A 25896-nucleotide genomic window follows, 5' to 3' on the forward strand; every position below is an offset into this window, starting at 1 on the left:
CAGCTGCAAGCAAAAGAAAACCTAACTCACGGTGGCTTCAGCAAGTAAGGGCTTTAGTTGCCTTAAATAACAAGAAGGCCCATGAGCACAGGAAGGCTTGTGCAGCCACTCCAGCATGGCATTGAGGTCCTTGTGGCTTTCCATTCTGACATTCATGCCACTTGGTTCTTCTCATCATGCTCACAGGTGGCTGCTATACATCATGGACTCATGTCTGCATTACAGGCAGGAAGGATGAGAAGTCAAGGACCCATGATCTAATCTGTTGCTTTTCTTCAAGAAAGTGAATGGTGTTTCAGAGGCCCGGCTCGGTAGCATTCCACTGAAATGTCGGTGACCAGCAGTGCTTTCTATGACTATCCCTAGCTGGAGAATGACTAGGAAGATTCAGATTTTTACTTATCAGCCACCTGAGTTGAGGAAGGCATCTGAGAAAGGGTTGAGAATGGGAATGAACCGACTAGGGGTATGTCCCACACCAAGCATCTCTAAGTTTGAGAGCCATGAGTCTCCATAACTTATTTCCCTGTCATTATTGAACTTACAACCAAGTCAAAAATCCCTTGATATGGCATTGGGTGGAGAGTTAAACATCAAAATCATCAAGCAAATACCTACACTAAGTTTAAAGATTGGTATCAAGGCCGTAAACTGGAAATAGGACAGCTTCCCCAGCTCTGGACTGACTCCTGAGTTTCCCCTTGAGTGAAACAGTAGATGGGAGGAAGGGAGTGAACCACACAGGATTATCTTTGTTGTCTGCTTAGCTAAAACTTTTGAGTTCCTGCCCCGTACCAGTCACTATGCTAAGACATGGGGATGCAGCAACCAATAAAACAGATCAAGTCCCCATCCTCAGGAACCTTAAGATCCCAGTGCAGGGATCGGATCAACAAACTAGAACATGTGTCAATGTTGCCCCACATCTGTTTTTGTAACTAAAAGTTGATTTGGAAACAATCACACATATCATTTACACATCGTCTATGGCCGCTTTTTCTCTACAGCAGCAGAATTGAGTCATCGCGATAACGTTGTGTAGTCCACAAAGCCAAAAATCTTTGTCAATCTGGCCTTTTACAGAAAAAGTACCTTGGTTTCATGTCTTATGGAAAATGCACACAATAAATAATTAAATACCACTGGGCACAAATGGCTCATGTCTTCACTCCCAGCACTTTGGGAGGCTGAGGCAGGTGAATCACCTGAGGTCAGGAGTTTGAGACCAGCCTGACCAACGTGGTGAAACCCTATCTCTACTAAAAATACAAAAATTAGCTGGACGTGGTGGTGGGTGCCTGTAATCCTAGCTATTCAGGATGCTGAGACAGGATAATCGCTTGAACCTGGGAGGCGGAGCTTGCAGTGAGCCGAGATTGAGCCATTGCACTCTAGCCTGGGCGACAAGAGCAAAACTCCTTCTCAAAATAAAATAAAATAAAATAAATAATTAAATACATTAATGACCCAGGTTATTCTTGAGTGTGATATTTCTAAAAGACAATGTAATGTAAAGAGGGGTAGAGCTGGTGACCTTAAGATGGTCAGGCAAGGCTCTCTTAGAAAGTGATTTTTTGACTGCAACAGGTAATATAAAACAACTGCCCTAAAGTAGGAAAGAGTTCAGGACCTAAATGAAGCTTGAGTAGCCAGCTAGATTCATGGGGAGAGGGCACCATCTGCCACGTAGACAGGATACCAGCTATGCAGGGCTTTGCAGGGCACAGGAACAGAGTTGGGATTTATTTTTATGGTAACAAGAAATCCTTGAAGTCAAGAACTGAGCTGACCACTGTAGCTCCAGTGCACAGAATGGATTGTCTGATGCAAAAATGCAAGTAATGCCATCAAGTGACTGCACTCAGTCCAGGTGTGGCAAAGATGGGCTATGCATGTGCCAGAACTTTTACCACTTTTGGGGGTGGGGAAGTGGGAAGGTAGAGAATATACTAAGGCAGTATTCTCAGACCCACTCACAGTTAGGTGTGGCAACGTGGCTAAGTTTTTGTTTTTGTTTTTGTTTTTTTGAGATGGAATTTCACTCTTGTCGCCCAGGCTGTAGTGTAATGGTGTGATCTCTTAGTTTACCACTACCTCTGCCTCCCGGGTTCAAGCAATTCTCCTGCCTCAGTCTCCCAAGTAGCTGAGATTACAGGCGAGTGCCCCTACGCCATGCTAATTTTGTGTTTTAGTAGAGACAAGTTTTTCACCATGTTGGTCAGGCTGGTCTTGAACTCCTGACCTCAGCTGATCCCCCTGCCTCGGCCTCCTAAAGTGCTGGGATTACGGGCATGAGCCACTGTGCCCAGCCTGGCTAAGTTTTAACCAATGAAATATGAGCATAAATCATATACCCCTTCCAGTCCTGATCCATAAAATCCCACTGCATTTTCCTCCTCCAGGCAGATGAGCAATCTTTAAAGCCATATTCCAAGAATGGTGAGCTCATAGCTATGAGAAGACCAGCACCATGGATTGCCATTTGAAGGACAGTTTTCCACTCTTTGGGAGCACCCATTTTGAAATTTACATGAGAGTGACGTAAACATTTAAGATATTTGAGTCATTATACATTCTGGGATTTGTTTGTCACAGCATTATTTTGACTGTGGTCACTGATAGCTTAGACTAGTGCCGTGGTTGTAGAAACCTGATTACATGGCAGTTGTGGGTGTGTCAAGCTGGCTTAGGGTCCTGGGTAAAGGTTAACATCTCTCTTACTTTTTTCAACATTGCTCAGGAGCTAACCACTGTTCACTCTTGTCACTTTGCTGGCCCTTTCTGGGCTCTGCTAGTCCTCCTGAATACCTGCTTACCCCAGTGCCTCTGGCTTTTATGCTCCCCAGAACTTCCCCGCTCCCCAAGGGCTGTCCTTTTGATTCCAGTTGCCTGAGCAGCTCTACCTCCTGCATAACGATACTCTACACCCCATGTTTTATTTCTTGGGTTTTCAATCCTTTCATAAAAAATGCATGCTGGATGAAAGGTTTTACATACCAAACAGGCCAGAGATTTAGGGTGGACAGCTTAGAGATTCAAAAATGTTCCTTTTCTTTTTTTTTAATTTTTATTACAATTGCTCTGAAAGAAGTCTCTATCGCTTGATATTAACAAATGTAGCCACTGAAGCAGATGCACATACCCACAAACACCAGGAGAATTAATTACCTACAGTTAGATCTGTTTCATCCTTTTTTTCCAAAGCAATGCTACAAAGATGAGAGCTTTATTGCAGTCAGCCGCTAGCCTTGAGCCTTCTGTTTCTGCACCAGGGCCCACCAGGCAAGGGAGATGACAAGAAAACTTCATGGGGGAGACCCCTGGGCACACTCTTCCAGCCAGATATGTCCTGGAGTGACAGTTATCATCTAATTTAACTAGAATCCAAAATCTGAGAGGTGTAAATTCTAACAGTAAAAATAATAACACCTCACATGTGGGTAAAGCTCTTTGCTTACAAAAGTGCTCACATATCTGTTAGCTCCAATGGCTTCCGCAAGGGAGGGAATAAGGGATCTGAAACTGCTGCCATACCTTGGTTGCAATAATATTAGCTATCATTTTGTGCACTTCTTATATGCCAAGCACTGCTTTTAGCACCGTACATATATTAACTCATTTAATGCTCATAACATCCCAATGGTCTCATTATCTTTACATTAAAGAAGAAGAGACTGAAGAATAGAGAGGCAAAACAGCTTGTCCAAGGAAACCAATCTAGTAAGTAGTGGAGCAGTGATTTGAACTCAGGAAATTTAAATTCAGAGCCCATGGTCTTAGGCACCATGCTGTTTTGGAAAACTTTGGATTTGGAGTTAAGATGTTCAGATTTTAGCCAAAGTGATTCCATGAATAAAATAAGTTGTTTTAACCTGGGGGAAAAAATTGTCTGTTTCTTAAACATATAGCATCCTCCTTTTCTTATTGTTGTAAACTCTTAAAGAAATCTATAGCTTTGTTCACGCCTCCTTGTATCCGTGCTCTTGGGTCGGCCCCTCCCACCTTGGCACCCAGCTTGGTCATGTGACTTGCTTTGGCCAATAGGACAAAAGCAAAGATGACGCTGTCATAAACTTAAAAATCACTTGTGCAATGGGAATTGTCCCCTCTTACTGCTCTTGGGAACCCTGTGTCTAGATAAGCTAAGAGCCACTAGACAATAAGACACACATAGCCATCACTTCAGCTCAGGTATAACCAACCTCCAGAAATGTGAATGAGATCATGCTAGTTCATCCAGTCCTAGTAGAGCTACCAGTCTCTCAAGATCAGAAGAATTCTCAAACGAACCCACAAAATAGTAAGAAAAAAAATAAATGTTTGTTATTTAAAGTCACTAAGTTTTGGGGTTTTTTATGGGTGGATGGGTGAATGGGTGTGTGAACGGATGTGTGAATAGATGGATAGGTGGGTAAATGTGTGAGTGGATGAATGATGAACGGATGTGTAGGTGAGTGGGTGAGTGAATAATTGGATGGATGGATATGTGGATAGATGTGTGAGTTGATATGTGGTTAGATGGATAGATATGTGGGTGGGTGGATGGCATCTGGGTGAGTGGGTGGATGGATGGATGGATGGATGTGTGTGGGGGGTGGATGGATAAATAATGCATGCATGGACGGATAAATGTGTGGGTAGATGGATGAATAGATGTATGGATGGATATGTGGAGGGGAGTGAATGGATGGTTGATGAATGAATGAATGTGTGGGTGGATGGATGAATGGATGATAGATGGATGGATGAATGTGTGGATGGATGTGTGGAGGTGAGTGCACAGACGAATGGATGTGTAGGTAGATGGACAGATGGATGAGTGAGTGGAAGGGTAGAGAGATGTGTGGGGGGAGTGAATGGACGATGGACTGGTGAATGTGTGAAGGGAGTGGATGGATGATGAATGCATGAGTAGATGGATGAATGGATGAATGCATGAATGAGTAGGTGAGTGAATAGGTGGATGAATGAATGGATAAGCAGATGGATGGATGTGTGGATGGATGTCTGAGTGGATGGATGAATGGCTACATGGATGGATGGATGCATGGATGCATGTGTAGGAGGAAAGAATAGATCATGGTTGGATGGATGAATGTGCTGGGAAGTGGATGAATAGATGGATTGGTAGATGTGTGGGTGGATGGATAGATGGATGTGTGGTTGGATGCATAGCTGGCTGGCTAGCTGGATGTGTGAGTAGGTGGATGGATACACAGATAAATTGATCAAATGACCTATCAATTGGTCAACCAATTATTGAAATAAATATAAAGAAAAGATGGAAGAGAAAAAAGCTCCAGGCAAAGAGACCAATGCTAAGGCTATTGCAGTAGATGTGGTGGTGAGAATCAGGTATTAGAGACAATTCAGAGGCATTTACAACTGCACTTGGTAGCCAATTGAATATGGAGGAATAGAGAAACAAGGAAATGGCTCCTAAATTTCTGGCTTTGGTGATGGGGGTTGGTGGAGTCATTTACTAAGAAAGGAAACTAAAATAAGGAGAGTCTTTTCTTGTACCCCTCATCCATGTTCACATAGACTGCTGTCTTGAACACAGTGCCATGACTTGTATCTGGGAGGACAGAGCTACCAAATTTGCAGGTGTCCTCCCTACTGTGATCCCTCTAGGAGTCTCCTCAACACCCAGCACAGCACTAGGAATCAGGGGAGTTCTATAGAATTCTTGTTGAACAATACCTCAAGAGTATGTCTTCATGACCAAGATGTCACAACAGGGACATAGAACTCTCTTGGCTGGGTGAGGACAGAGTCCTATCCACAGGCCCCCAAAGGCAGCAGTGACCAACACATGTCCTGCCCAGCTTCAACCAGGAGCAAACAGTCCAGTTTTTTTTCCTTAACAACACAGTGCCCACTGTGAACAGAGAGATACCAAGTCCTCTATGCCATGAGCATCAATCTCACGTGAGGCAGTCCCTTTAGAGAGAGACTCTGCAGTTCAGTGGTCCAGACAGAGAGAGAAATGCATAGACCACTGTGAAAATGCTTCCAATCGCTCTTCATAGTATTTTTTTTTTTTTTTTTTGAGACGGAGTTTCGCTCTTGTTACCCAGGCTGGGGTGCAATGGCGCAATCTCGGCTCACCGCAACCTCCGCCTCCTGGGTTCAGGCAATTCTCCTGCCTCAGCCTCCTGAGTAGCTGGGATTACAGGCACGTGCCACCATGCCCAGCTAATTTTTTGTATTTTTAGTAGAGACGGGGTTTCACCATGTCATAGTATTTTTTAAAATTAAGATAAAAACAACTTTTCTTAAAGTTAAAATCATTAAAAATGTAAAGGAATGACCTTTTCTCTGAGATTACGCCTTTCCTCCTTTTTTATGTGAGGATGTCCTTTCTGTATGGCTTGATGATAATAAATGGTAGTTCTTGTATCTTTCTAATGACCTATTCAACAAATTTAGAAATCAGTAACTTTATGTGAATTCTGGTTTTGTGCTTAATTTTAATGACAGTGGTATAGTAATAGTCAATAGATGCTGGTCACTAACCAGACACTGTCCCAAATGCTAAACGTATAATAACAAATTTAATCTTCAGAACTACCCTATGAAGTGGGTGCTTTTATTATTTCTACTTTCACATGAGCAAAATGAGACTAGAGATGTTTAATGAGTTGCCTGAGGTCATATAAATGTAGGTTTCAGACTCTGCATTACATGTGCAACTTGACAAGCCTATTCCAGTTAATCCATTCATTCCCTCACATATTTATTCAACTAGTATTTACTGAACACCGCCTACGTGCCTGGTGCTGTGCCAGGCATTGGAGATGGCACAGCAAACAAGACAGACAAGGTGTCTGCCTTCCTGTACTTAGAGTATACCAGGAAAGACACAAAGAATCACTTTGGCTCATAGCTCCAATAGGGACCAAAGGTGCCACTGGGACCTGGTGGTATGAGGTGGTCCTCCTACTGGGAGGATCAAATAAGTTAAAAGTTTTTCCTTTCAAAGCCTCACTTGAAAATTACCTCCTTTCCTTTTTGTTCTCCTTATTGAAACTCAGACTGCTAATAAAGACATACCTGAGACTGGGTAATTTATAAACGAAAAGAGATTTAATGGACTCGTAGTTCCATGTGGCTGGGGAGACCTCACAGTCATGGCAGAAGGCAAGAGAGGAGCGAAGGCATATCTCACATGGCGGTAGGTAAGGGCATGTTCAGGGAAACTCCCCTTTAGAAAACCATTAGATCTCATGACACTTATTCACTATTATGAGAACAGCACGGAAAACACTCACCCCCATGATTTGATTATCTCCCACTGGGTCCCTCCCATGACGTGGGAATTATGGGAGCTACAATTCAAGATGAGATTTGGGTAAGGACACAGCCAAACCATATCAACATAAATTTGAAATTTGTGCAAGAACAGCCTTCACTAGCTCAAAGAAGAAGAAGAAGTAGTAGTCAGACTGGGTGCAGTGGCTCACGCCTGTAATCCCAGCACTTTGGGAGACTGAGGTGGGTGGATCATCTGAGGTCAGGAGTTCGAGACCAGCCTGGTCAATATGGTGAAACTCCATTTCTACTAAAAATGCAAATATTAGCCAGGCCTGGCTGAGGCAGGAGAATCACTTGAACCCAGGAGGCAGAAGTTGCAGTGAGCTGAGAATGCGCCATTGCACTCCAGCCTGAGTGACAAGAGTGACACTCAAAAATTAAAATAAAAATAAATAGGAGACCAAGAAAAAAAAAAGAGGCAAAGAGGCCAGGGAAGATTGTTATGTCTCCCTCTAACCTAGGAAAAAGGAGTCCTGACAAGTTATACCTGAAGAAGGTGGAGGAGAACACAATTTCTCCCCACCTTCCACCTCATGCCAATTGGATTGAATTCAGTTCTGGGACTGTGCACAAGGGAGCAAAGATCACAAGCAGACTTGCCAAACATCAACTGCTCTCAAACTCCACTCAGTATCAGAATCACCTGATGGAGGTGGATTTAAAAACATGGATTATAACTCAGCAATTCTAAACTGTCTCTCTGACATCTGCATTTTTAACACTCTCCCAAAACAATTCTTATGCACTCCAAAGATTGAGAACTAATGGTGTGTGTCTCTGCTCCTTCCTGCTTCATGCCTCTATGCCAGAGTCTCTCTCACTTCACCTTCCCCTGTGCATATGTCATGGTGAGCTCATTTCAAGCATGGGGGCCAGCTGGTGACTGCATTGGGGTTTGGGTTTAGGGGGAAGTAGAAACTCTCACAGTTCTTTAGAAGGTGCTACTTTCTTTATTATTCCAGCTCTTCCTGAGACCCTTCCATCAGATATGGTCATTGGGCCCTCTAATAGCAAGGTGATGCCTTGTTTGCTGTTGAGATCACTCTTTGTATAATAACCTCTCAGCATTCCATGTAAGGAAGCAACGTGATTGTGAGTACAAGAGTGAGACCACCCTGGAATCTAGCTGAATTCTGTCACAGCTCCTATTAATTCTGATAGCATTATCTTCCTCACTTCACCAGGTAACCAGCATACGGGCTCTGTGAAAGGCAGACCATGTCCCCCCAGGAATTAGCAAGGGTGTCATTCGCAGGGAGCAGCAGACTAGAAGTGGTAATTCTAAATCTGTGCCAAGATCCTTCTCCAACTCTAGTGTGCTAACATTTGGTGTAGTTCAGCAGATGGGAGGGCTAGATTTGGGCACACAGCTGTGTCCTAGACAAAGTTGCTTGGAAAGAAAGCCTAGATCCAGACTGAGAGATCTTGTTCACTGCCTATGGCATGAAAATCTGTATTCCTTTCTAAGGCCAGCTGAGGTTCACTTCAATCCAGCCAGGACTGCTTGGATGATGGGCTGGAGGCAGAAGTTTAGGGTATGACATGGAATTTCCCATCTCTGGTTCTCCTCTTCCTTATCCTTTTCCCTGCTTTAATTCATACCTGAGAAGTTACCGCACTAAGAAGCTCTATTCAGGATGGTGGGGTTGGGTGACTACCACCAGAGGGTACGTTCAAGCACATAAGGTGGAATGCTTTATAAATCAGCTAATAAATAGAAATGAGAGGGTATTATTATAGAAAGACTATCTTCATATACCGGATTGAACCTCAGTGTCCACATCTGTGAAGTAGAACCAATACGACCTAGTACAACGTGCTTAACTCCATGCTTAGGACAAGCCACAGGTGGCACCTTGATATGGCGTGTCTGGTTGTTGTTAAAGTTGCAGCAGAATTCTCTCAAGCCTAAGGACTGAAAAGAAATTAAAAGGAAAGGTGTTGGCCGGGCACAGTGGCTCATGCCTATAATCCCAGTACTTTGGGAGGCTGAGGTGGGCACTTGAGGTCAGAAGTTCGAGACCAGCCTGGCCAACATGGTGAAACCCCGTCCCCACTAAAAACACAAAAGTTAGCTGGCGGTGGTGGTAGGTGCCTGTAATCCCAGCTACTCAGAAGGCCAAGACAGAAGAATTGCTTGAACCCGGAAGGTGGAGGTTGCAGTGAGCCGAGAATGGGTGAAAAGAGTGAAACTCCATCAAAAAAAAAAAAAAAAGGCAAGTCCTTGTACCACTCTGGCTCTATAAAACAGGCGCTTTTTTTTTTTTTTTTTTTTTTTTTAACCAGGGAAATGGAGAAAATGAGTTAACAGGAAAGAAGACTTCAGGGTTAGTAGTAAAACAGAAAACAGAAAACTATGGTTTGGGCTTTGAAATGAGAAACTCTAATGAATGGGATAGACTTCTTAAAAAAAAAGGACTTTAGCTTGTACTTAGGACAGAAACAGTAGGAAATAAATATAAAAGGAAAAGTAGATTAGGCAGAGCCTAATAGGCTCCGGTAAACAGGCTTAGCCCTGCATGGGGGAGAGAAAGTCTGAGGCTGATGTGAGAGGCAACTTTTCATTTTGAAATCCTGACAGAGTCCACATGAAAGCAGAAGGAGAATGCCAGAGGGATATGGAAATGGAAGGCTAGAGGAATGTTCTAGTCCATTTTGCATTGACAGAAATACCTGAGAGTGAGTAATTTTTAAAGAGATATATTTGCTTCATGGTTCTGCAAGCTGTACAAGAAGCATGGTGGCAGCATCTGCTTCCAGTGAGGCCTCAGGAAGCTTCCATTCAAGTAGGAGGGAAGGGGAGCCAGCATGTTACATGGCCAGAGAGGGAGCAAAAGAGACAGGAAGAGGTCGCAGGCTCTTCAACAACCAGCTCTCCTGTGAACTCCTAGAGTGAGAACCCACCCTTTCTTTTCTTTTCTTTTTCTTTTTTTTTTTTTGAGATGAAGTCTTGCTCTTGTCCTCCAGGCTGGAGTGCAATGGTGCTATCTCTGCTCACTGCAACCTCCACCTCCCAGGTTCAAGTGATTCTCTTGCCTCAGCCTCCTGAGTAGCTGGGATTACAGGCGCCTGCCACCATGCCCAGCTATTTTTGTATTTTTATTAGAGACGGGGTTTCACCATGTTGGCCAGGGTGGTCTTCAACTCCTGACCTCAGGTGATCAGCCCACCTCAGTCTCCCAAAGTGCTGGGATTACAGGTGTTTGCCACCACACCCAGCCAAGAGAATCCATTCTTTACCACAGGGAAGGCACCAAGCCATTCAGGAGGACTCCACCCCCATGACCTAAATACCTCCCTCAAAGCCCCACCTCCCCCATTGGGGATCACATTTCAACATGGAATTTGGAAAGGACAAATAGCCAACCATATCAAAGAAGTTGAGAAAGTCCCCACTGCAATAGGAAAAGTGATGGCAGCAAAAGGTGTTTATGCTCACACCTAAGAAGAGTTGCCCGAAGCCTGAGAAATTCAACAGCTAAGAGACACAAAGTTTCAGGTAGAAGCATGTGATAGAGAAAATCGGCTTTCGTGACATCAAAGGAGGTACACATGTGGGAATTATCACCCAACAGGAGCCTCATTTCTGAAATCTGAGCAACTGGAGACCAGAACCTTGGACAGAGCTCACAGGAGCTCAGAGGATAGAGGGAAATAAAGGCATCTTAAATATGAAAATGTACTATATGCAAAATAGGGGCCAAGAAAAAGTGCAAAATTGGAGGCATCCCCACTGCACATTTTCAAACTCAGCTAGAAAAATAACTACTTAAAACTAATATTTACTGAGCACTTACTGGGTAGTAGGCATTCCTGTAAATACACATGGTTCATCTCATTTCATCTCTAAGAGTATACGAATTACACATTTCAATAGAAAAGGCAATTGGCTGGTGAAAATTCTCTCTGAGATTTGAGAGAAGTATGATGTCACAATCAAACTTTTGATTGGAGCTGTTTAATTGGGTTTTAGGTTTACAGGACTGAAGATGACTCTGGACAATTGACCTGAATGTACTAAAACTGAAATGTCATTCCCTTTTTATTTACTCTGCTTTCCCTATATGCTTGCTCCTCTCAAATAAAAATGAGCCTTTTTTATAGTCTAAGGCTGGTTGCAGCAACCAGATGGAGATTGTAAGAACCATTTGGACTCTGTCTAAAAACATCTCCTCTTTTTTTTTGAGATGAATACTATTTTACAGAAAAAACTTGTGTTCACCCTGTTTCTGATAGCTCCAAATATTTGCAAAGATGGGATACATGAGAGACGTTGGTTTTGAAGTGTCTAACTCTGAGAGACTAAAGGAACAATAGCAGCTTAAAGGGGAGATAGTATGAATTCCAGCTGCATCATAAGGCAATCAGAAGCTTATGAGATAACAGAGTGAGGCATCTTTAACAAAGCAAAATAAGAAGGTTATGGAGTAAGAGAAAATAATTTTGTATTTTTTAATCTCCTGTACTTCTCTGGATACATAAGACTGATTCGGGAAAGGAAGCAATGTATAGTGTTAGCTTTAATAAGAAAATACTGAAAGCGTTTTATATTGCTAATATCCTGTTATAATTGGACAATTTTATTATTTCAAGAACACTATGTAATCCTCTCTGGAGAACTTGTATAAACATATAGCTAAGCATAATTTTTACAAACAAACTAGACCATTTGTTTTACCTTGAGATGCCATATAGAATCCCCTGGAAATTTTTCCCAAAGTTAAAAAGAAAAAGTTAAAATCCAAATAAATTCTAGGGCTTTGTATTAGTCAGGGTTCTCTAGAGGGCCTGGGCTAACAGGATAGATGCATATATGAAGAGGAGTTTATTAAGGACTATTGACTCACGTGATCACAAGGTGAAGTCCCACAATAGGCCATCTGCAAGCTGTGGAGCAAGGAAGTCAGTTCAAGTCCCAAAACCTCACAACAGTACAGCCTTCAGTCTGTGGCTGAAGGCCCAAGAGACCCTGGCAAACCACTGGTGTAGGTCCAAGAGTCCAAAAGCTGAAGATCTTGGAGTCTAATGATGTTCAAGGGCAGGAAGCATCCAGCACAGAGAAAGATGGAGGTCAGAAGACCTAGCCAGTCTAGTCCTTCCACATCCCTCTGCCTGCTTTTATCCTAGCCTCGCTGGCAGCTGATTTTTGTAAGGATTAAATGAGATGCATGAATGAACATAGAATACTGCCTTGCATTCTATGCAGGCTGGGTCTGCACTCCCATTCCACTGTCTCAAATGTTAATGTCCTTTGGTGACACCCTCGCAGACACACCCGGGAACCTTACTTTGCATCTTTCAATCCAATCAAGTTGACACTCAATATTAACCACCACAGGCTCTAGCTGGTCCAGTCTTGACATGAGGTCACATTAGGGAATAACAGTTGTCATTTGTTGTATGCTTACATCATGCAAGGCAGCATTCTATGTTCATTCAAATATCATCTCATTTAATCTTTACAAAAACTCTATGAGATGGGCCCTGTTATTAAACCCCGTACAAGTCACCTGCTACCTCTTGTCTGCGTTACTATAATGATCTCCTGACTGGTCTCCTTGATTTTGCTCATGAATTCCTGCCATTTTTTCTGACATGCCACATTCAGAGGGATCCATTTAAAACACAAATTATATAAAGTTTCTCCTCTGCCTGAAACCCTCTCACGGCTCCCAAATGCACTCAGCATAAAAGCCAAATCTCATACTTTGGTGTACAAATTTCTGTCTGACCAAATTCTATTACCTGCCTGACCCCCCCTCCCCCAACTTGCAGCCACCCTCCTTGCTCACTTTACCCCAGCCATGCCAGCCTCATTGTTCCTTGGATATGCACTCTCCTGAAGCCGAATTGGCTTTCATTTGCTCAAATGTCACCTTCTTAATGAAACCTTCTCTAATTACTCTATTTCAAATTACATTCCCACCAGGTTTCCCAATGTCCTCTCCCCTGTTCCATTTTGACACAACACTTAATTTATTTATTTATTGTATTTGTTTCTCATTGTCTGTCTCCTCACATAAAAATACAATTCCCAAGAGAAAACAGATTTGAGTGTGCTTTATTCAGTGGTGTAGCCCAATCACATAAAAAAACAGTGCCTGGCACATAGTGGAAACCAATAATCATTTGTAGAAAAAAATGTAATGATTCCAGTTTTAAAATGAGGAAACTGTAAAACTGTAACATGGAATAATTAAAGAACTCACTCAAGGTCAAAGCCCAGATAGCCTGACCAGTAGAGTCAATGCATTTATGTCCTCCAAAAAAGGCAATTCATTAGCCAAAATGTGAGTTAAAGGTGACTTCTATCAGAAATTCTTTTCACTCAATAACTTTTCACCATAGACTCCTGTCTTTTCTCTCTCTCTCACATAGATGAAGATCTATGTCTTACAGAAATAGAGAGATGTATGATAGATAGATGATAGATAGATATGGGGAGAGAGAGAGAGAGAGATGAGATGACATTGTGACATTAACAGGGATAAGCCTGTGAGAGAAATCCTTGGCTCCTTTACAATTACTCTAATTTACACAAAGTAATCCAGAAACTCCAGCGAGAGGGAGGTGGAGGCTGAGAATAAATGAGAAGTTATCAATGTTAGAATACTGACTGGGGCAAGGCTGAAGTTATTAATACCATTAAAAAGTGTGGGCCGGGTGTGGTGGCTCAACCCTGTAATCCCAGCACTTTGGGAAGCTGAGGTGGGCAGATCAAGAGGTCAGGAGATCGAGACCATCCTGGCCAACACGGTGAAACCCTGTCTGTACAAAAAATATAAAAATTATCTGGGCATAGTGGTGTGAGCCCGTAATCTCAGCTACTCAGGAGGCTGAGGGAGGAGAATCTCTTGAACCAGGGAGGCAGAGGTTGCAGTGAGCCAAGATCATGCCACCACACTCCAGCCTGGTGACAGAGTAAGACTCCCTCTCAAAATAAATAAAAAAATAAATAATGTGTTCCTTTTGCATGTGTGCCCTGTTCCAGTTCTGATTTAGTAGATCTGGGATGAGTTTCACCAATTTTTTTAAACTTCACAGTTGAGTCTGAAGTGCACCTCTTGTTAGGAAGCCCTGGAGAGGGTGTGTCCTCTTATTCCACTCTGTAGTAACTGTGAAGTGGCCTTGACTGAACTAATGGACTGGTGCCTTTGTAAAGACTTCTTCAGACGAGGTCACAAAAGTGGCTGAACAGTCATCTGATTGAAATGTTTTTGGAATCAGTTGTAAAGATTGCAGAAGAACCCTATAAAAAGAGGGCCTGGCTTTTTTGGGACTACATCATCCTCCTCCTCCGAGGAAGCAGAAACACAGCTAGCTCATCACAGCCCTGGTTGATAAAAACATATTGTTCATAGAAGAATTTAAAAAACGTGGGTAGAAATTCACAGCCCTCTCCTCCTCTCAACTCCACACCCAGGAGAATGGAGGCTCCTTTGTGGATTAAAGATCCAATGGGATCATGGCCCAAGAATGTAAAGTCTTCAATTAAACATCTTGTGTCCTGTGTAGAATGCCTTACGGAGTCTATAGTTTGCTGCTCTGTCATGTCAACATGTGCATCAGCTGCTGCTTCTATCAAAAAAAAAAAAGCTCACCTTCCTCCTCCACTTTTGAATGCCAATAGCAAGCAGATAAGCTTCAGAGTAACGGAAATCTGAGATCAGCCCCCTAGATTTCTGCCCCTACAACTTGAGATTTTATTCCTATGCTGGGCTGTCTCGGTTCTACGCAGATCAGAATAATTAGGTGTTAACCATGAAGAGTGTTTTAGTCTGTTCTCACGCTGCTAATAAAGACATATCTGAGACTGGGTAATTTATAAAGGAAAGAGGCTTAATACATAGTTCCACATGGCTGGGGAGGCCACACGATCATGGCAGAAGGCAAGGGAGGAGGAAAGTCATGTCTTACATGGCAGCAGGTAAGAGAGCTTGTGCAGGGAACTCCTCTTTATAAAACTGTCAGATAGCAGGAGACTTATTCACTACCATGAGAACAGTATGGGGAAAACCACACCCATGATTCAATTATCTCCACCTGGCTCCACTCTTGACATTTGGGGATTATTACAATTCAAGGTGAGATTTGGGTGGGGACACAGTCAAACCGTATCATAGAGTCCCACTCGTCCAAGTGACCTGCATGCTTCCCAGCCATGCTCCACAGCAGAGCTTGGGTATCTACTGCAGGAGCTTTCCTGCCCTATTCTTATATCAACTATGACCAGAAAAGAGCCGTGGAGCCTCAGCCCCGCTCTGACTAGAAGTGAGACCTAGACCAACTTTGTGGTCTGAAGTCTGATACCTTTGTCCCTGGAGTGGGTCCTGAGCAAGGCATATCCCCTATTAGCCACACAAATATCCAAACCTGGAGATCCCAAACCCATATTGACTGGTTACAGCCTTCACTAGCAGTCTCCTTCCTACGGGGGAACAGCACCCCCACACACTTAGGCATCAGTAGAGGTCCAAATACAAATTGGACTGAAACTCCGGGACAGGATGATTTCACCCAGGCTGCCATTGAGTAGCTTACCCTGTGGTCCTCACTACCAGGACCAAACATACTGAGCCTGCGCACTCAACCCCAGAACAGAAGAAACTCTTCACACATCCCTGCTGTTGACTTCCTCCACCTCTTCCACAGCCCTGCAGTTACAGCTGAGACCACTCGAGCAAAGACACCCACTCCGCCCAGATGGAACAATTCCCCCAGACTCCTCAATCCCCTACCCTTCCTTGTCCTCATCCCAGGAGCCGGCACCCTCCAGCCACCCAGATGGAAGCTTTCTCCCAGACGCGTCCTCCAGAGTGCAGCTGCACATGGAGACGCTGACACAATGTCTTCAAACATTTTTAATTGCCCTGTCAAACTGACAATTATAGAACTAATTATTGAGGAGACAATAACAGATACACTGACTGAATCAAGCGTCAACCGAGTTTTTATGTAATTATGCAATTTAATGAATTGAAGGCTACATTAATGGACTATTGCTGGTTAATTAGGGACTCCCTTTATGCTAATAATGCCATTTATTTTTGACTCGCGGTATTTATTTTCAGTGTTGAAAGCATTGGACACGTCTTCCTCTGACACTGGCATGTTGAGTGTTTTTCAGAGGGTTTGGCTGCCAATTGTGTTATTTATAGGCAGCAAGCTTATTCCATTCACTGTCTGAAGAGCTCCAAAAGGCGCCTATTATATTACAAGCATCTCATTTTAGACCCAGATTAGATTTTAATTATCCTGCTGGTTGGGTGAGTTTCCCTGTCTTCCTTCTCCTAAGATCTGGGGAAAAGAAAATTAAGGGGCTGTGGCAGATAGTCCCCAAACTATACCCCATCAAGGTCAGTCCATGCAAAAAGGCAAAGGCATCCTTTTGTTTTATTGCACTTTAGGTTCTGGGGTACATGTGCAGATCATGCAGGATTGTTGCATAGGTACATACATGGCAAGGTGGTTTCCCCCATCACCTATATCTGGCATTTCTCCCCATGTTATCCCACCCCAACCTCCTCACCCCCAACTGTCCCTCCCCTAGCCCCCACAACAGACCCTAGTGTGTGATGCTCCCCTTCTTGTATCCACGTGTTCTCATTGTTCAACACTTGCCTATGAGTGAGAACATGCAGTGTTTGATTTTTTGTTCTTGTGTCAGTTTGCTGAGAATGATGGTTTCCAGCTTCATCCATGTCCCTACAAAGGACACAAACTCATCGCTTTTTATGGCTGCATAGTATTCCATGGTGTATATGTGCCACATTACCCTTGTCCAGTCTGTCATTGATGGGCTTTTGGGTTGGTTCCAGGTCTTTGTTATTGTCAACAGTGTCACAATGAACATATGTGTGCATGTGTTTTTATAATAGAACGACTTATAATCCTTTGGGTATATACCCAGTAATGGGATTGCTGGGTCAAATGGAATTTCTATTTCTAGATCCTTGAGGAATCACCACACTGTCTTCCAAGACATTCTTTTATCTTTTATCCTTATCCCCAGCCATCTCCTGTTCTCCCTGGATCCCTTTCCTAGCACATTACATGATGAGAAACCCACGTGTAGAGCAGTGATTCTCAACCAGGGGCCAGGGGACACTTGTCAATGTCTGGAGGACTTCTTGGTTGTCACCACTAGGCCTCAAGTAAGTAGAGGTCAGGGATGCTACTGAGCTCTAGGCAATGCACAGGGCAGCACCATAAACAAACAAAGGATTATCTTGTCCCAAATGTCGATAGGGCTGAATTTGAGAAACCTTGGGATAGAGCATCGATAATCATGAAGTAAGTGGATTTTTTGCCTCTCTGGTTCTGCAGAGGAAAACAAATATTTCGCAGGATCTAAACCATGATAGAACTGTCAAAAGTATGTGAAGTCAGCTACATAAATTGTGAAACATGAGTCATAGTCATGTTTGTTCTGAAACAGTATAAAATCTACAGGATTCTTTTTCATTTTGTGAAAATAGAAAAATGATGAGCGTTCTCTCCCAGAAAGAGCCAGGGCTCTTGCCTTTCTCTTTGGTCACCTAGCAGCAATCAATGCAAACTTGCCTGTGACAGTTGTTAATTATCTGGAGCAAAATGCAAAAGCGAAGGAGAATGTGATCAGGTTTTCATAATGCTAAACTCAGCCAATTCTTCATTTTCAGATTTCATTTTCTTCCTACTTTCTAAGGAGACATCTTGTGTTTTGCCTGCCCAGCTTTCTTTCTCTTCCTCACTTTTGAAAAGAATTTCCTCTCCCTCATTTTCAGTCTGTTGGTTTGGATGACATGAGATACACCATTAGGACTCATAGTGGCATGAGATCCAGGCCTGGCCAATCCTTGCAGACCATTCTCCGGCTGCCTCATCAATTTGTCAGGTGTGAGTGACCCAGGAGTTAACCTGTGACTTTTGATAAAGCAAATGGATTGTATTCTTGTCAGCTAGACTGGAATCTGAAATGGTGAATATCTGAATCTGACTGAGGTGTCTTTGCCATACTCAGAGGAAAACATTCCTAAGATATGAAAGCCCAAAAAAAGTGAGGAAGGTGGAGGAGGGGAAGGAGGAGCAGGAGGAAAATGAGGAATGGAGGAGATGAGAGAAGAGGAGGAGGAGGAAGAAGAAGAGTTGAAGGAGGAGGAGGTAGATGAGAAGGAGGAACAGGAAGAAGAGAAAAAGGAAGAGCAGAAAGATGAAGAATAGAGGAGGTGAGAAAGGAGGAGGAAAAGGAGGTGGAAGAGAAGGAGTAGATGGATGAGGAGGGGGAGGAAGAAAAGAAGGAGATGAAGAAAGAAGAGGAGGCAGAGAAAGAGAAGGAAGAGGAGGAAGAAGAGGAGGAGGTGGAGGTAGAAAAGGAGGGAGAGGAGAAAGAAGATGAGGAGGAGGAGGTGGAGACATAAAAGGAGGAGGAGAAAGAGGTGAAGAAAGAGGAGCAGAGGGAAGAGGAGGAGGGGGTGAAAAAGGAGAAGAAGGAGAAGGAAGAGGAGGAGAAGGGGAAGAGGAGATGGAGGAAGGAAGGGAGAAGGAGGGGAAAAGGGAGAGCAATAGGAAGGGGAGAAGGATAATAAAGGACAAAGTATAGACAGACAGATAGATAGATAGATAGATAGATAGATAGATAGATAGATAGATAGATAGATAGATGATAGATATCTTGGTTCTAGCCGTTTCTACAGCCTGATAATTGCCCAACTTTTTAGTATCATGGGCAATAAATTATCTCCTGGTTTAAGAGTCATCTCATTCTTCTCTTCTGGCCTATCCTCCTCTGCCATGCCCCCTAAATGCCATTGCTTGGAGGACTCTCTCCAGGGACCTTTTCCCTCTCCACTCTTCCCCATCTTCACAGAAGTCTTGTCCTCATTTCTTTTCTCGATTACCATTCATGTGTTGAGGATTCTTAGTTTCGTATTCCTAGGCTTTATCTCAGTCCAGATACCACCACTGCCTGCTGGAAATCTGCAACCAGAAGCCCCAGCAACACGAAAAACCCACCTGCTCGTGGCTGCACTCCATCTTCCCTCCAGCCTTTCTTCCCCTACAATTCTTGTCTCATGGGAGGAACTGTCACTCACTAGGGACCCAAGTCAGGAAATGGACACTATGGTCAAGTCCTCCCTTTCTCTCAACCTTGATGTCTTCACTTTGCCACCACTTGGCCCTCATCTCTCCCGCCTCTACCCCTCCCCACTTCTTCACTCCTCCACATATTCTACTCTGCACACCAAACACACACTCCCCTCCACCCTGCTCCTGGCTCTGCTTGGAAGGCCTTCCCAGGCTCCTCAGAATGGACGAGATGCTCCTGCCTTGTACTCACAACCTACATCACTTTTCATTAAAATCGTTCACTTTGATAATAGCTACAGTTAATGAGCTTTTTTGTTTGTTTGTTTGTTTTGAAATAGAGTCTTGCTCTTTCTCACTCAGGCTGGAGTGTAGTGGTGCGATCTTAGCTCACTGCAGCCTCTGCCTCTGGGTTCAAGTGATTCTCCTGTCACAGTGTCCCGAGTAGCTGGGACTCCTCCCAAGTAGCTGGGACTACAGGCGTGTGCCACCACAACTGGCTAATTTTGTATCTTTCGTAGAAATGGGGTTTTACCATGTTGACCAGGCTGATCTCGAACTCCTGACCTCAGACAACCCAACCACCTCAGCCTTCCAAAGTGCTGGGATTACAGGCATGAGCCCCCCCCCCGCCCCCACACCCCCGCCATGCCCTGCCAATGAGCTTTTTATGTATCAGGACTTTTACCAAAATTATCCGTAATGCTTCTTGCATATCCTTAAAGGAAGACACTGTTATTTCCATTCTACAGATGAAGGAAATAAGAGTACAGAGAGCATTAGTAAGTTGCTCAAAGACGGACAGCCAGGAAAAAAGCAGAACTAGGTTCTGATCCAGGCAGGCTGGGCACAAGTCCTGCGTATTGACTACAGTGCCACACTGCCTGTTCAGCCTCTCAAGCTGTAAAGTCAGCTTTTTGGGGATGGCACAGCTTTCACCTGTGTGTCCCTCCCAGCCAGGAGTGCCACACATTGAGTGTCAATGAATGTTTGCCTGCTTGAATTAATGAAGTAATAAATGAATAAAATCCCATTCCTCTTTCTGGACATAGGTGTTTATTTTGTTTCTTCTGCAAAAGGCAGGGAGAGCACAGTCAACTTTCAGATTCTATAATTCTAGCAAACTCTATCCAACTAATAAGCTTGCAAACATAAGTGACTCATCGGTTTCTGTCCTTGTATCAGTCATCTTGTATCTAAGAAGAGCTTGATCATGTGCAGTTTGCATTGTCCAAGGAGAGATGCCAAGTGAACCAAGCTTTTAGAAATCATTTTCTCTGCCTTCCTTCCTTTCCACCTCAAAAGTCTCAATCGATGAAATAAAGGATATTTGAAGTTGCAAATCACCTGGCCCTCCTCCTCCTGCTCAAAAAAAAAAAAAAAAAAAAAAAAAAAACAGGCAGATGAGGTGAGGGGGAAAGCTCTATGTTCTGTAATAAAACCAGGAGAAAATGATGTTGGTTTGCTAGACTGGCACTCGTCTTCTGTTCTAACTCTGGATTCAGAGCAGATCTAATTAGCTGGGCTGAGACCAGGAAAGAGAATTTTTGCATAGTTTGCACCTTCTCGGAATTCCATGGCAGCAAAACCATCTGGAATGAGAGTGACAATTACAGAATACTTAATGTTAATAAGCTTACTAGATTCAGGTGCAAAGCGTGCTGGAATCTCAGCAGCATGGGCTGAAGAGAAGTGGCGAAGCTGAGGTGGATCAGATGGGGGACTCCGGAGATAGATACAACCCTAGTGCTTCTCCCAAAAACATGGACTAATCGCGTAATATACATAATCCAGAGTATCCCACAGTCTTGGGCTCTTTTCTGGTCTGCATCAAGACCCAAAAGTGTCCAATGTGATTGGTGGATAAATAAAGAAGGAATCCAGGTAGCAGATGACACTTAAAGTCTAACGTGTGGGAAGATTATGATTTCTGCCCATTTATAACAAGACTTCAGAAAATGGCTAAGAGAACAGAAAATAAGGTTCTATACCCTCGAGAGAAGAACCTGACAAAATCCAGAGAGAATACAGAAACTAAGATCAAAAGGGTAGGAGGACAGATTGGCAATCCAATTCCAATGGACAAGTAAAGATCGAGGCAAGGTAACTGAGGCAGATGCAACGTGGCAGATGCCAAGGGAGAAGAGGCAGGGGTTGAAAACTCCAACGCCTGCAGAAGTCAGAGAAATAACATAAGTAACTCAGGTGGTTCAGAAGAAACTGGTGACCTGAGGGGCACAGGTCCCATCTAAGGGGCAGCTGCTAGTCAACTCCAGCCCACTGAACGGTCCAAACATTTCTGAGTCTTCGAAGTTTTCAAAACAAGCCAGAAATCCAGTTTGTATGGAATCCTACACATTTTAAATGTTGGCAATGAGTTTTTTATATTTTAAGATAAATCACAGCCCATACAGAATTTTCTGAAGGCTAAATATGTTTCTGCAGCCTCCCCATTTGAGACCATCTGCAGCAAGGAATTATGGAAGCCCAGAGCTCCCTCCATCACCCGGGATATTGGCTCCATAGTGACAGCACTCATTCCAGAGGCAACTCCTGCTGGTAGCTATGGATCCTGATGTTTGGGTTACACTTGGAGAACTGGGAGGGGAGACGGGTGGGGACCTCAGATGAAAGTCTTCATGACTTCAGAAATATAAGACTAAGGAGGCTAAGACTCACACCAATCCCAAAACCACAGAGTTAAAGAAAGAAATGTTGGGGAATTCGTGCACTGTGTGCAGAATCAGAGCAGGAGAATTTGCTGATGATTGGCACTCAAATAAATAAATAGTCAATCAGCTGATTCTTTTTTTTTTTTTTTTTTTCTGTAACAGAGTCTCACTCTGTCACCCAGACTAGAGTGCAGTGACATGATCTCAGCTCACTGCAACCTCTGCCTCTGGAATTCAAGAGATTCCCCTGCCTTAGCCTCCCAAGTAGCTGGGATTACAGGTGTGTACCATGATGTCTGGCCATGTTTTGTATTTTTTTTTTTTAGTAGAGATGGGGTTTCACCATGTGGCCAGGCTAGTCTTGAGCTCCTGACCTCAAGTGATCTACTTACTCACCTCAGCCTCTCAAAATCCTGGGATTATAGGCATGAGCCACTGTGCCTGGCCTAATTATTGTATTTTTACTAGAGACAGGGTTTCACCTTGTTGGCCCGGTTATCACCAGCTGATTCTGAAGGGCTGCACTCAGATCCCTTCACCATGCGCACTACTCACTATTTCTATGCACACAGGAGGCATTAGTCCTCATGGGAACAGCTTTTAACCAATGGCTGCAGGGAAATATGAGTAGTTTCTTGTTCACTGCCCTTGTGTTGTGATCACTGTGAGGTGCCCCACACCTCATCCTAGTGTCCCCTGGTGGAATTGAACCCCAGTTTTCCGCAGCCTTCTCAGTGATGCAAGCTTTATTGACTGACTTTGCTTCATCTCACCTCCCCAGGTCCATGGCACTACTTCTTAGAATCACCTCCCAAATAAACTACACACACCCACATCCCTGCCCTAGGGTTGGCTCCTGGGGGACTCAAATAAAGGGCAATAGCTTTTCTTTTTATTTTATTTTATTTTGCTTTAAGTTCTGGGGTACACGTGCAGAATGTGCAGGTTTGTTACATAGGTATACATGGGCCATGGTGGTTTGCTGCATCTATCAACCCATCATCTAAGTTTTAAGCCCCACATGTATTAGCTATTTGTCCTGATGCTCTCTCTTCCCTCCCATCTTTCGATAGGACCCCGTATGTGATGTTCCCCTCCTTATGTTCATGTGTTCTCATTGTTCGACTCCCACTTATGAGTGAGAACATGTGGTGTTTTGGTTTTCTGTTCCTACGTTAGTTTGCCAAGGATGATGGCTTCCAGCTTCATCCATGTCCCTGCAAAGGACATGATCTCATTCCTTTTTAGGGCTGCATAGTATTCCATGGCATATCTGTGCCACATTTTCTTGATCCAGTCTATCATTGACGGGCATTGGGTCGGTTCCATGACTTTGCTGGCAATAGTTTTTCAAGCACGAGGACCCAATCTTAGAGACAATGGATGGACAGAGTGATGCATGTCATTGATTCTATGGGTTATAGAGGGCGCTCTGGGAAAAAGGACTGGATATGATGCACATTCCTAGGAATCTGAGAGCAAACCCTAGGTTTTAATTGTTTACATATCAACCCTGAGGAAGCTTCTTGAGTTAACAATCTGGTTTGGGTGATTTCTCTCTCTTTCTCTCTTGCTTGTTTCAGCCAGTGGCATATAATGTGCAATACACACTGTCTTTCGGGATGTCTGTCTCTGGTTTCTGTGTCAAGGAATTAACAATATGTAAATGATTTCCTAAGTACATCAAGGAAGATCCTGCTCAAAAGAACCCAAAGCAATCCCTTTTGTAAAGGGTCAAAGACACTGGTTGCACAAATAACTCCTCTTCGGGCTATTGAACTTTTCATAATCTGTTGTTTGATGGGATTCGTTTATTATAAGCTGGTCACGGCCACACATCACTTAACTGCATTCAGCTGATCCACAGAGACTTAAGAAAAGTCCTCCAAGAATCCAAAATGTCTGTCACAAGTCAATGCTCTCCCTTAAAGACTGCTTACTCATGTGTTAAGCAGAACCGCAACGAATATAAGTGATCTTGGAGGACGGACTTCCGGAAACAGGCATCAGGGCAGTGTACAAAAATGAGGATGGGTATCCAGCAAAAGAGAAGAAAAGCAGAAAATGCATTAGAACACAGAAGACCTCAAAAAGCATAGCATTGCAAGCAATTTAGTTTAGGTTCAAACACTTCTGTGCACCCTCCTAACATGAGTGTGGCAAATGATAGAATCTATGAGATGCCTGGGCACATGAATGCATGCACACATACATGCACACACACACATGCACGCACATCCCAGTTTTCCACACACACTCACTGGTTTCATAGCACACACTGAGAGTAAAGTAAAAGAAGGCAAAGACGGCCGGGTGTGGTGGCTCACGCCTGTAATCTCAGCACTTTGGGAGGCTGAGCACTTTCGAGGTAAAGAGATCGAGACCATCCTGGCCAACATGGTGAAACCCCGTCTCTCCTAAAAATACAAAAATTAACTGGCGTGGTGGCCTGCATCTGTAGTCCCAGCTACTTGGGAGGCTGAGGCAGGAGAATTGCTTGAACCTGGGAGGCGGAGGTTGCAATGAGCCGAGATCATGCCACTGCACTCCAGCCTGGCGCCTGGCAACAAATCGAGACTCCGTCTCAAAAAAAAAAAAGAAAGCAAAGTCAAAGAAGTGTTTTGCCAGCTCTGCCACAAGCTGTGACGGAGCCAAGGGCACTAGCAAATAGTTTACAGGAAAGTGAGTGGGAAGCAAAAGACATAGTTGCCTCAAAAATAAAAAATTAAAAGAATGACATAGTTGCATCACCTCCATGTTGGGAACTGTATTCAGGGTCCAAATCCTAAAATGTCTGGAAGATCCAGTTAGACCCAGGACATGTCAAGCAGTGGTAGTAGAAGTCTCTTACCTTTGTCTATGCTACTGGTGTCCCAGCCCCATCCTATGGATGGGAAAGGAAATGGTACTATCAGACCTCATGCACCACTGGACCCAGAGCCCAGCACAGATCCCGGCACTCAGTTCTACAGTCTACCCAGTGCTCAGTTACTAGAGGGGGCCCATTTCCATGCTCTCCTTCTCACCACAAAATAGATGCAGAGCCCAGGGATGACATTTTTTGTGAGGTTGAAAACAGGTGGTACAGGCAGCATGTTATGGAAGGAATTCTCGAGGCAAAGCCCAGGAAATGTACTGATGATCATCTTTCTGGGGGCAGAATCAGAACTATTAGTGAAATGCTAAAGAGCCTACCCACCTGTTTCTCTGTTCAGCCCCCCACCTCTAAGGACATGTCAAGTGTCCCACGAATATGCTGCATCTTCTCATCTGTCATGTCTGCTCTTACCTGAGTGGGAAAGTTAGTTTCCAACAGTAGAATCCAAGCCATGTGTAAGTTCTTCGTCTTCCCCCACCTCCCTTTTTCCAGAACGCTTGTCGCTCCATGGCCCAGGATAATGCTGCATGCATCTCACCCTTCTGACTTCCTCACTCTTTTCCTTCTTTTCTCTCCCTTCTGCACATCACAATGCAAAGCCAGTGTCAGGGACGTTGTCAATGTAGGAAGGAAGGACTGGGGTCTGTGGCATCTGCCTGGCCGAGGAGAAGCACACGCTGAGATGATTCTGTTGGCCCAGGAGGAATTACAGAGGGGGAAGGTGAGAAGGAAAGGACATGGGGTGAGCACTGCAAGTGGAGAGTCTAGCACATCCCAAGAAAGTAGCTTAAGACAGGCAGATGGGAGTGGGCTCATTCACAGCAGGGAGTTCCTTGCCATAGAACTGTGTGAGCAGAGGCGGGACTACTCCCTGCCAGAGCTGTAGAGAGTCTATCTTCCGTGGGCGGATTATTGTTCCATATCAGAGGTTCACAGATAAGGCTGTGCATCAGAATCACCTAG

The 25896-nt window shown here is 43.9% G+C and overlaps 1 long non-coding RNA gene across 1 annotated transcript; it reads right to left on the reverse strand.

Annotated features, from left to right (window-relative positions):
* Positions 1-23008: 23008 nt before the first annotated feature.
* Positions 23009-25459, reverse strand: LOC105725455 (uncharacterized). The gene is made up of 4 exons (XR_001109291.3): positions 25345-25459; positions 25082-25205; positions 24907-24939; positions 23009-24045 (listed from the first exon to the last, which is right to left on the reverse strand). It is a non-coding gene; the product is annotated as an uncharacterized LOC105725455 (long non-coding RNA).
* Between the last annotated feature and the right edge of the window lie 437 nt (positions 25460-25896).

The sequence above is a fragment of the Aotus nancymaae genome, unplaced genomic scaffold (genome assembly GCF_030222135.1).
Source record: "Aotus nancymaae isolate 86718 unplaced genomic scaffold, 86718_ANA_hifiasm-v0.15.2.pri h1tg000049l, whole genome shotgun sequence".
Taxonomy (NCBI): domain Eukaryota; kingdom Metazoa; phylum Chordata; class Mammalia; order Primates; family Aotidae; genus Aotus; species Aotus nancymaae.